Source organism: Octodon degus, unplaced genomic scaffold (genome assembly GCF_000260255.1).
Source record: "Octodon degus isolate 3935 unplaced genomic scaffold, OctDeg1.0 scaffold00009, whole genome shotgun sequence".
NCBI classification, from domain to species: Eukaryota; Metazoa; Chordata; class Mammalia; order Rodentia; family Octodontidae; genus Octodon; species Octodon degus.
Window position 1 is genome coordinate 13,415,700 of NW_004524585.1, and position 10,078 is coordinate 13,425,777.

The window sequence follows — 10,078 nt, forward strand, 5'->3', positions numbered from 1 at the left end:
TTTGAATGAGCAAATAGGAAAAAAATAGAACGCATAAAGCAGATTCAAAGAGATATACAGGAAATTAAAAACTCAAAGATTATCAAAACCATTTGAATGAAAATGAAGATAAACTTTTAGACCTTGAAGACATCATTGCAGCTAGTGACCATGAAAGGAAAAATCTCTTAAAGTTAAAAAAAAAAAATCCCTTAACAAAGATCCAGGAGCTCTTTCCTTGGGACCTGCCAACATGGGCCGCGTTCCTACCAAGACAGTGAAGAAGGCAGCCCGCGTCATCATTGAGAAGTACTATACGCGCCTGGGAAACGACTTCCACACCAACAAGTGCGTGTGCGAGGAAATCGCCATCATCCCCAGCAAGAAGCTCCGCAACGAGATAGCAGGCTATGTCACACATCTGATGAAGCGGATACAGAGGGGCCCTGTGCGGGGTATTCCCATCAAATTGCAGGAGGAGGAGAGAGAAAGGAGAGATAATTATGTCCCTGAGGTCTCACGTTGGATCAGGAAATCGTTGAAGTAGATCCTTACACTAAAGAAATGCTGAAGCTTTTGGACTTTGGCAGCCTCTCCAACCTGCATGTCACACAGCCTACTGTTGGGATGAACTTCAAAACACCACGTGGAGCTGTTTGAATCTTTTTGCTGTGCTGTAATGTCAATAAATTTGGGACAATGAAAAAAAAAAAGATCCAGGAAATAAGAATTCGATAGCTGCAAGACAATGCAAAGATGAGCAACGTAAGACTAATAGGCATCAGTAAGAAAGAAGGAGCCAACACAAATGATATAAAAAGAACATTGGCAGAAGTAATAGCAGAAAATTTCCCAAATATGGGGAAACAATGACATGCAGATAACTGAGGCACTACAAATAATATCAATGTAATTAAAACTACAAGACATACAATAGCCAAGATCCCAGAAACCCAGCTCAAGAACAAAAGCCACTAGAGAAAAGAAACAGATCACGAGTAAAACAAAACCCATCAGAATAACAGCAGATTTCTCATCATAAATCATCAAGTCAAGAAGAGCATAGAGTGAAGTATTTTAAGTACTACAAGAAAACAAATTCCAACCCAGACTGATATACCCTTTGAAACTCTCTTTCAACGTTAATGGAGAAGTAAAATACTTCCATGACAAAGAACAACTAAAGAAATTCATGATGACCAAACCAACTCTATACAGAGAACTAAAAGACATTCCAGACAGGGATCAAAATCACCACAGTTCCAAGAAAGACAACAAAAAGCATCCAACAAATAGAGCAAACAACTAAACACAGGAGAAAAGTGGGGAACCAACAGCAGGAAAATAACATGATTAATATAAGCAAATACAATTATATTGTGGTTATCAATTATAAGCACAATATAAATGGACTCAAGTCACCAATTAAAAGAAATAGATTGGCACAGAGAATTGAGAAACATAATCCTGGGCTGCTGAGATAGTTCAGAAAACAAAATGCTTGCTTTGGAAAGCGCAGGGACAAGGCTTCGATCCCAGGTCCCACATGCCATGCTGGTCCTGTCTCCAGGGCATGCTGAGACAGCGACAGAGTCCAGGCATGGTGGTGCACACCTGTAATCTCAGTGATGAGAAGGCTAAAAACAGGAGGATCACCACGAGTCTGATCTGCATAGTGAGACCCTGTGCCAAATACACAAATTAATCTAAATAAATAAATAAATAAATAAACAAAATCCAATGATATGCTGTATACAAAGAATGTATTTAACCCATAAAGAAATTCCAAACCTGAAAGTCAAAGGATGGAAAACAACACTACATGCTCTAAGACCTCAGGGGAAAAAAAAAAAAAAAAAAAAAAAAAAACATGTGTAGTAATTTGTTTGCAGAGAATCTGAAGTTCAAACCAAGAATGATCATATTATATAAAGAAAGTCACTAAATACTGGTTACAGAAAAATTCAGAGGAAGAGATAACAGTCATAAATATGTATGCATCAAGTATGGGAGCACCCAACTATATAAGACAAATTTTAATGAACATGAATAATCTAATAATGAATATCACAATCTTAACAGGGGAATATTAACACCCCCTTACCTCAAAAGGATAGGTCAAGCAGACAAAAATTAGTAAAGAGGTAGCAAAACTGAACCAAACCTTTGAACAAATGGACTTGGTGGACATATATAGAGTTTTTCAGCCAACATTTGAATATGCATTTTTTCAGCTGCATAAGGGATATTCTCTAAAATAGACCACACAGGGGCCAGAGAAATAGCTCAGCAGCTCAGGCCCACTTCCCTGGCATGTTCAAGGTCCTGAGTTCAATCCATGGCACCAAAAAAAAAAAAAGGTCAAACTATAAAATAGACCACATACTAGTCCATAGATCATGTTTAAGCAAATGCAAGAAAACAGAAATTATCCCATGCATATTATCTGACCACAGCTCAATAAAGCTAGAAATTAATGATAAAGGAAACCACAAAAATCCCATAAGCACATATAAATTAAATAACACCTTTCTCAGCAACCAGTGGGTTACAGATGAAATTAAACAAGACATTATACAATATCTACAATCCAGTGAAAATTGAAACACAACTTACCAGAATTTGTGGGATACAGGAAAGCAATTCTCAGAGGAATATTTATATTGACGAACACACACATTAGGAAAAGAAAATGTGAAGAAAGAAATACCCTAATGCTGCACCTCAAGCTTTTAGAAAAAGAGCAAACCATCCCAAAGATTATAAAGAGTAGAGCAGAAATTAATGTAATTGAGACAAAGAAAACAATACAAAGAATTAATGAATCAAAAAGCTGGTTCTTTGAAAGATAAAAAAAACTGATAAGTACCTAACCAACCTCATCAAAAAGAGTAAAGAAAAAACTCAAATCCAAGCAATAAGGAACAAAAAGAGTGAAATTACTACAGATCTGGTGGAAATTCAGAAGATTATCAATAGCTACTTTGAAAATCTTTACTTTCACAGAATCAAAGACACAGAAGAAATGGACAGATACCTAGTTAGGTAAAAAATAATCAGAAGTGAATCAAGAAGATATAAAAACTCTGAATAAGCCAATATCAGCCAATGAAATTGAAAATGTAATAAAAAGCTTACTAACAAAGAAACCCCATATCCTGACAGATTCATAGCTGAATTATACATGAATTTAGAGGGGTCAAAGGGATGACTCAGGAGAATGAGCACTTCCCTGGCAAGCACAAGGGCCTGAGTTCAATCCCTAGTTCTGCCAAAAAAAAGAAGAAAAGAAAGAAAGAAATTTAGAGATGATTTAATCCTACTACTCCTCAAACTCTTCAATGAAATTGAAAAGGAAGCAATACTTCCAAAATCATGCCTAGAGGCAAATATTATTCTGATACCCAAACTGGAGAAGGATTCAACCAAAAAGAGAATTACAGACCAGTCTCCCTCATGAACATAGACCCCAAAATCCTCAATAAAATCCTAGCAAATAGAATACAGCAAATCATCAAGAAGATTATACATCATGACCAGGTAGAATTCATCCCAGGGATGCAAGGATGATTCAACATACACTAGCCTATAAATGTAATACTATGTCATTAGAGCCAAAACCAAAAATCACATGATCATCTCAACAGATGCAGAAAAGGCTTTTGACAAAGTGCAACACTCATTCATGATCAAAACCCTATAGAAAATTGGAATAGATAGCCTCTATCCTTAATCTCATAAAAGCCATCTATGACAAACCAACAACCAACATAATTCTAAATGTAAAAAAACTGAAAGCTTTTTCTCTCAAATAAGGTACAAGACAAGGTTATCCTCTATCACCACTCCTATTTAATATAGTTCTGGAATCATTAGCTAGAGCCATTATACAATAGAGAGAAATAAAAGAAATAAGACTAGGTAAAGAGGGCCAGCCAGTAGATCAGTGCCTAAAGTGCTTGCTTAGGCAGGGAACAGAGTTTGATCCCTGGCACCACAAGCCATGCAGGCCCCATCCCTGGGGCGCACTGAGATGGCAATTGAGACTGGGCATGGTAGTGTGTGCCCGTAATCCCAGCTCTTGGAAGGCTGAAGAATCACTACAAATCCGATCTGTATAGTGAGACCCTGTAGACCTTGTTCTAAACACATTAAAAAAAATTAGGTAAAGAAGAAGTTAAACTATCATTTGCAGATGATATGATACTGTACTTGGAAGACCAAAAAAACTCCAACAAGAAACTCCTAGAATTAATAAACAGGGACTGGAGAGATGGCTCAGTAGAATAAGCGCTTCCCTGGCAAACACAAGGACCTGAGTTCAATCCCCGGTTCCGCAAAGAAAAAAAAAAAGCATTAATAAAGAATTTCGATAGCATAGCAGGTTCAAAGTCAACATCCAAAAATCAATAGTGGGGCCAGGGAGATGGCTCAGCAGGATAAGCGCTTGACTGGCAAATGCAAGGATCTGAGTTCAATCCCCGGTTCCGCAAAAAAAAAAAAAAAAAAAAAAAAAAAAAAAAATCAATAGTATTCCTATTTAGAGAAATAATACCCTTTACAATAGCATCCAAAAAGTGAAATTTCAGGAATTAATCTAACAAAGGAAGTAAAAGATCTGTACAATGAAAGTTACAATACTCTGAAAAAAGAAATTGAAGAGGAATTCAGAAAATGGAAAGAGTCCTTGTTCCTGGATAGGAAGAACCAACATTGTAGAAATAGTCATACTCCCAAAATTGTTGTACAGATTTAATGCAATCCCTATCAAAATATCACCAACATATCTCATAGATCTACAGAAAACATTCCTAAAAATTGTTCAGAACCAGAAAAGAATAGCAAAGATAATCCTGGGCAGCAAAGGCAAGGCAGGAGGCATTACAATCCCTGACTTGAAATTATACTGCCAAGCTACTATGATAAAGTCAGTATGGTACTGGCAAAAAAACAGACCTGAGGATCAGTGGAACAGATTAGAAGGTATATAACTACAAACACACTCAGCCTTCTTATATTTGACAAAGGGACCAGACATGTTTTCTGGAAGAAAGACAGCCTCTTTAACAAATGGTGCTGGAAAAATTGGCTTTCCACATGCCAATTTGCTGTGCCAGGGGCAGGGCCAGCATGGCCTGTGGTACTGGGGATTGAACCTAGGTCCTTGTGCTTCCATAGGCAGGCACTTAGACCGCTGAACTATCTCTGCTGCCCAGGGCCTCTAAATATTAAGCCACCTCATGCTTCGATCTTGGCACATGACTAGTTTTTGTCACAACGTTGCAGCTGGTATGTCTACAAAGGCAAAGCTGCACACACTGGGCCCTAAGCAAAGATGTGGTCCTTATCAATACACCTCTCAGCAAAGCTACATGATGGGCCTCAGGCAGCCTCAGGGGCACCGCCTGCGACCCGCTGACCTGTCAGCTGTGGCCCTGGCCTCACTCCACTCCCCTGGCTCCATGGGGACTTCAGCAGACACTGGTGGATCTTGAGGATTTAGGGAGCAATCATAGCCAAAGCACAAATTAAAACTTGAAGCTGGAAACAGAGATACACATCTGTAATCCCAGCACTCTGAGAGGCTGAGCAGGAGGACAGAAAGTTCAAGTCCAGCCTGAGTAACTTAGCAAGATATTCTCTAAATGCAAAAAGGGCTGAAAATATCACTCAAGGCCTTGGGTTCAATTTCCAGTACAAAAATAAAATGAAATGAAGAGAAAATAGGGCTGGCCAGGTAGCTCAGCAAACTAAAGCTCCTCCCTAGGCAAGCTCAGGGACTGGGGGTCGATCCCCAGTGTGCAATGCTGGCCTTGCACCCGGGGCACTCAGATGGCAATTGAGACCAGGTGTGGTGGCGCGCACCTGGAATCCCAGTGCTTGGGGGGCTGAAAACAGGAGGAGCACTAGAGTCTGAGCTGTGTAGTGAGACCTTATAGACCCTGTACTGAATACATTTTAAAAATTAAAAAATTGGGGGAACTACCCGCTCAGGCCCCCTCCTGTCCCTCTCTTGGACAGGAGCTTTCTTTCCCTCAATAAATATATTCTGCTCATAAAAAAAAAGAATTTAAAAATAAAGATGCGTTCCTGCTGTGCATCCCAGACAGGGCTCAAACTCTCAGTCCTCCTGCCTCAGCCTCCCAAGTGCTGGGCTACAGCACACCCGGCCACAGTGGATTTGTAAGAGGAAGGGAGACTGGAGCTCACACGCTTGCTCACCACAGGATGCCTTTCTTCATGGTAGGATGCTGGCTCCTGCTCTTGGACTTCCCAGCCTCCAGAACTGTGAGCAAAATAAACTTCTCTTCTTCAGAGATTGCCCAGTCAGTGGCATTTACATACAGGAGCAAAAGATGACCTGTCAATGCTTTTTTATAAGTGGTTTTTAAAAAACTATTATTCAGGATTTTAACTGTTTCCATCTGAGAGTTTGTTTAAATGAATTTCCCATCCCATAGATGGAAACAGAATTTATTGGGGGTTTTTTGTTGTTGTTGTTGTTGTTGTTGTTGTTTGATTTTTGGTTTTTTTTTTTTTTTTTTTTTTTTTTTTTCGGAACCGGGGATTGAACTCAGGCCCTTGCACTTGCAAGGAATAGAATTTAGTTAAAATGTTTTCCTCAAATTTGCACTATTACTAGATTTCTAACTTCTCTAAGGACATTTTTACCCCTTTAATCTATCTCTTGCTGTACTATCGACTCTCAAGTCTATTACTATTCCTCTTCACACTGTATCTTCTTATGAATTTCTAAGTGTAAGAATATCATTACTGGGCCAGGAGATAGCTCAGCGGCTTAAGCGTCTGCCTGGTAAGCATGAGGTCCTGAGTTCAACCTCCGGTACCACAGGGAAAAGAATATCATTACCATTCAGCTCCTGAATAAAACCCCCTTACGTTGCTTTCTTTGCCTCTTAAACTGTTAGAATGGATGTTTTACACATAGTTTTCAGTGCCCAATTTTAGGCTAGAGAATATATTCTTATTATTCACAAATGAAAAAATATGAAATGATGGCAGTGAGAGCTGGCCCGCTACTCTTGGGCCCACCTGCGCGGCCTTGCACACTTCTCAACATCAGTGTGCACTGTTGGATTTTCATGTTAATTTCCAAATAATTCAAAAATACACATACAAGGTGGGGAGATAGCTCAGCGCAATAAGTGCTTGCCTGGCAAGCAAAAGGTCCTGAGTTCAATCCCTGTTAAAAAAAATAAAAAAAAAAAAAAAAAAGTTTGAAAACAAAAATTGAAATATATGCATACTTTTCCACCTTTTACGCAATGGATATATCAAAAAATATTCAATACCTTAAGTTATTTACTTCATATTTTATTTTATTTTTATTGGGGGGTTGGGGATTTAGCACAGTGGTAGAACACTTGCCTAGCAAGCTGGAAGCCCTAGGTTCGGTTCTAAGCACCCAAAACAAAAAATAAACCTCACCTAAAAAACAATTTCAGGGGTGCATGTGTGCATTTGAATTTTGCTGTTAATTGTTGGCGCCAGGAGTGGAGGAGGGGCCCTGTGACATGCTGGAGGCGACGTGCCTCACGCAAAGGGCAGCCGCTGCGTTGAGGCATCCTCCCTGAATGGCTACGCTGCTGCAACAGAGCTGATGTTCAAGGCCTGCTTTTTTCTCCCTCTTTCTTCCCTTTCTTTCTTTCTTCCCTCCCTCCCTTCCTTCTCCCACCTGTCCCCTTTCTTTCATTCTTTGTATCACCCTTTCCTTCGTGTGTGGTTCTATGGATGGAGCCCAGGCCGCACGCAGGCCAGGCTTGTGCACTACCACTGAGCGACCTCCCAGCTGTGATTCCTACTTTCACTTCATTATGATCAAAAATGTGGCCCAACAATAGTAACTTTTTTTAATTCTCACCTCCCAGCTTGTTGAGTGCCAAACTGTGACTGCTATTATATCCTTATTTTACTCAATTGCTAAATTGGTGGGTCTTTGGACACAACAGTAGGTTATAAAATTCCCAGGGACAATTCCAATTAGTTATGTTCCAGATGTGGTACATTTCTCTAGGGAAAAATGTCAGAATCATTCTCGTGCACCTACTGATCTCATGTAGGATGCTCCCTCATCTTCATTAGCTTACAAGGATCATTCTGTGTCACAGCCTTCGATGTGGAAGACACCATGGCATAGATTCGCCCATTAGCCTCCTTTCTCCCCGATGTTAGATAACATGATTCGAGGAGGTTTCAACAGCCTCGACATCTCAGAATCACCGCACTAGTCAACTACATTAAGAAGAGAATGCAGTTTGCCCTGATTCAGCAGGAAAGATCACGTACTCCTGCGCTTTCAGGGACACAAACATCTGAAGACAGAAGTGTACAGAGGGCCTCATCTACCCTCCCTCCTTGAACATCTAAAAGTACAGAGCAAAGAGAAGCAGCAATGGGTTTCTTAAGTGCTCTGCAGGAGAGGCAGAAAAGTGATCAGTCCCTTGGAGAGGTTCACCTATTCCTCACCCCGCTTCATCACAGCAGCTACCATCTAGGCCTTAGCACAGTGAGAAGGAGCCCACACGGCACCCAGGGTGTCCTTGGGTTGAGAAGCTGTAGTTGGGAGTTGGAAGAGATTCATGCACTTAGAATTCACAGAGCACGTATTGGAGGGGAGAGAGCTAAGGGGATCTCCGGAGGGTTTCCCTCAGTCCAGTTGAATTCTGATGAGAACATGAGTGTGAAAAACTATCACAGAAGCAAGCAGAGCAATTTCCAGAAATTACACAGAATTGTAAGTTTAGATTCCCCACATTCAGAATGGAGCAACCAGGACTAGGGCACAGTAGTGAAGAGGTTTGCCTCAGTAGTGATGCCAATGGGACTCTAAAGTAAGACTCCGCTCACTTCACTGAAATGTAAAATCAGTCTGTGAATCGAACAATCTGTCCCCACGATATTTAACAGAATCCCAGGATAAATACAGCGACACTTAAAGATGACCAAAAAAGTACTGAACTCAAGAATGTGAAATTCACAATACCTCTCATTCGATAGAACTGATCGAGGATACAAGCTAGGCGTGCTGGCACACGTCTGGAATCCTAGCCATTTGAGGGCTGAGGCGAGCATAACACAGCTTTGAGGCCAGTCTGGGGAGCTGAACGGGACCTGGACTCAGAATGATGTTTAAAAAGGTCTGGGCATCAACTGAGTGGTAGAGTGGCACGGGGTCCAGTTCCCTGGCAGCACACACACACACACACACACACACACACACCTCTTGTTCTTCTAAGATAATCAGTCAGTCCTGTTGGAGCAAGGCCTTATCCTTGTATTCTCACTTAACCTTAATCACTCCTTTCAAGGACCTATCTCCAGGTCCAGTAAGTAGGGTGTAGAGCTTCAACATCTGAAATTCAGGGCCACAGTTCAGTCCATAGCAGGGTTAATAGCAGGTTGACCAGGGATATAGCTCAGCAGCACAGAGCCTGCCTGGCCTGCACAAGATCCTGAGTTCAGTTCCAGGTACCAAAAAAAAAAAAAAAAAGCAGATTAGACAGCAATCAAATGTTAAAATGGATTAGTTTACACCTTCCTGCCCACCTGAGGAGATGTCATCAGCCTCTTTTCCCTCTGCTGTCCTGTCAGAATCTGCTGAGAATCCTGGACAGCTAGAGGAGCCCTTCGTGGGGCTTGAACTTTGAAATAACTGAAGTGATTCTGAGCAAGGTGATCCTCCTACTGGATGGTAGTGAGAGATGCAAGCTGCAAATCCTGCAGGGACATTTGTCACTTAGGCCACCGGTGAGGTCGATGCAGCCATCAGCACAAGGCCCCATGCAGTGAATGGAGGAGCTGGACAACTGCAGAGAGAAGATTCCCAGGGGTCAAGGGCCCACCTACCCCTGAAAAGATTGTTGTTAGCCAGGCATGGCGGTGAACTCCCAGCACTTGGGAGATCTAAGCAGGAGGCTGAGGCAGGAGGATCACATGCTGTGGAGGTCAACCAAGGCAGTGAGTTCAGTGCCAGCCTGAACTACAAAGCACGACCCAGTCTCAAAGATAAATGCATACTTGGTGATCTTGAAGGCATGGAAAGTATACAAAGTAAAACAGGAAGAGAAAAATGGAACAC

The 10,078-nt window shown here is 41.2% G+C and overlaps 1 pseudogene; it reads left to right on the top strand.

Annotated features, from left to right (window-relative positions):
- The first annotated feature begins 214 nt into the window (after positions 1–214).
- On the top strand, positions 215–669 carry LOC101586575 (annotated as a pseudogene).
- Positions 670–10,078: the final 9,409 nt, after the last annotated feature.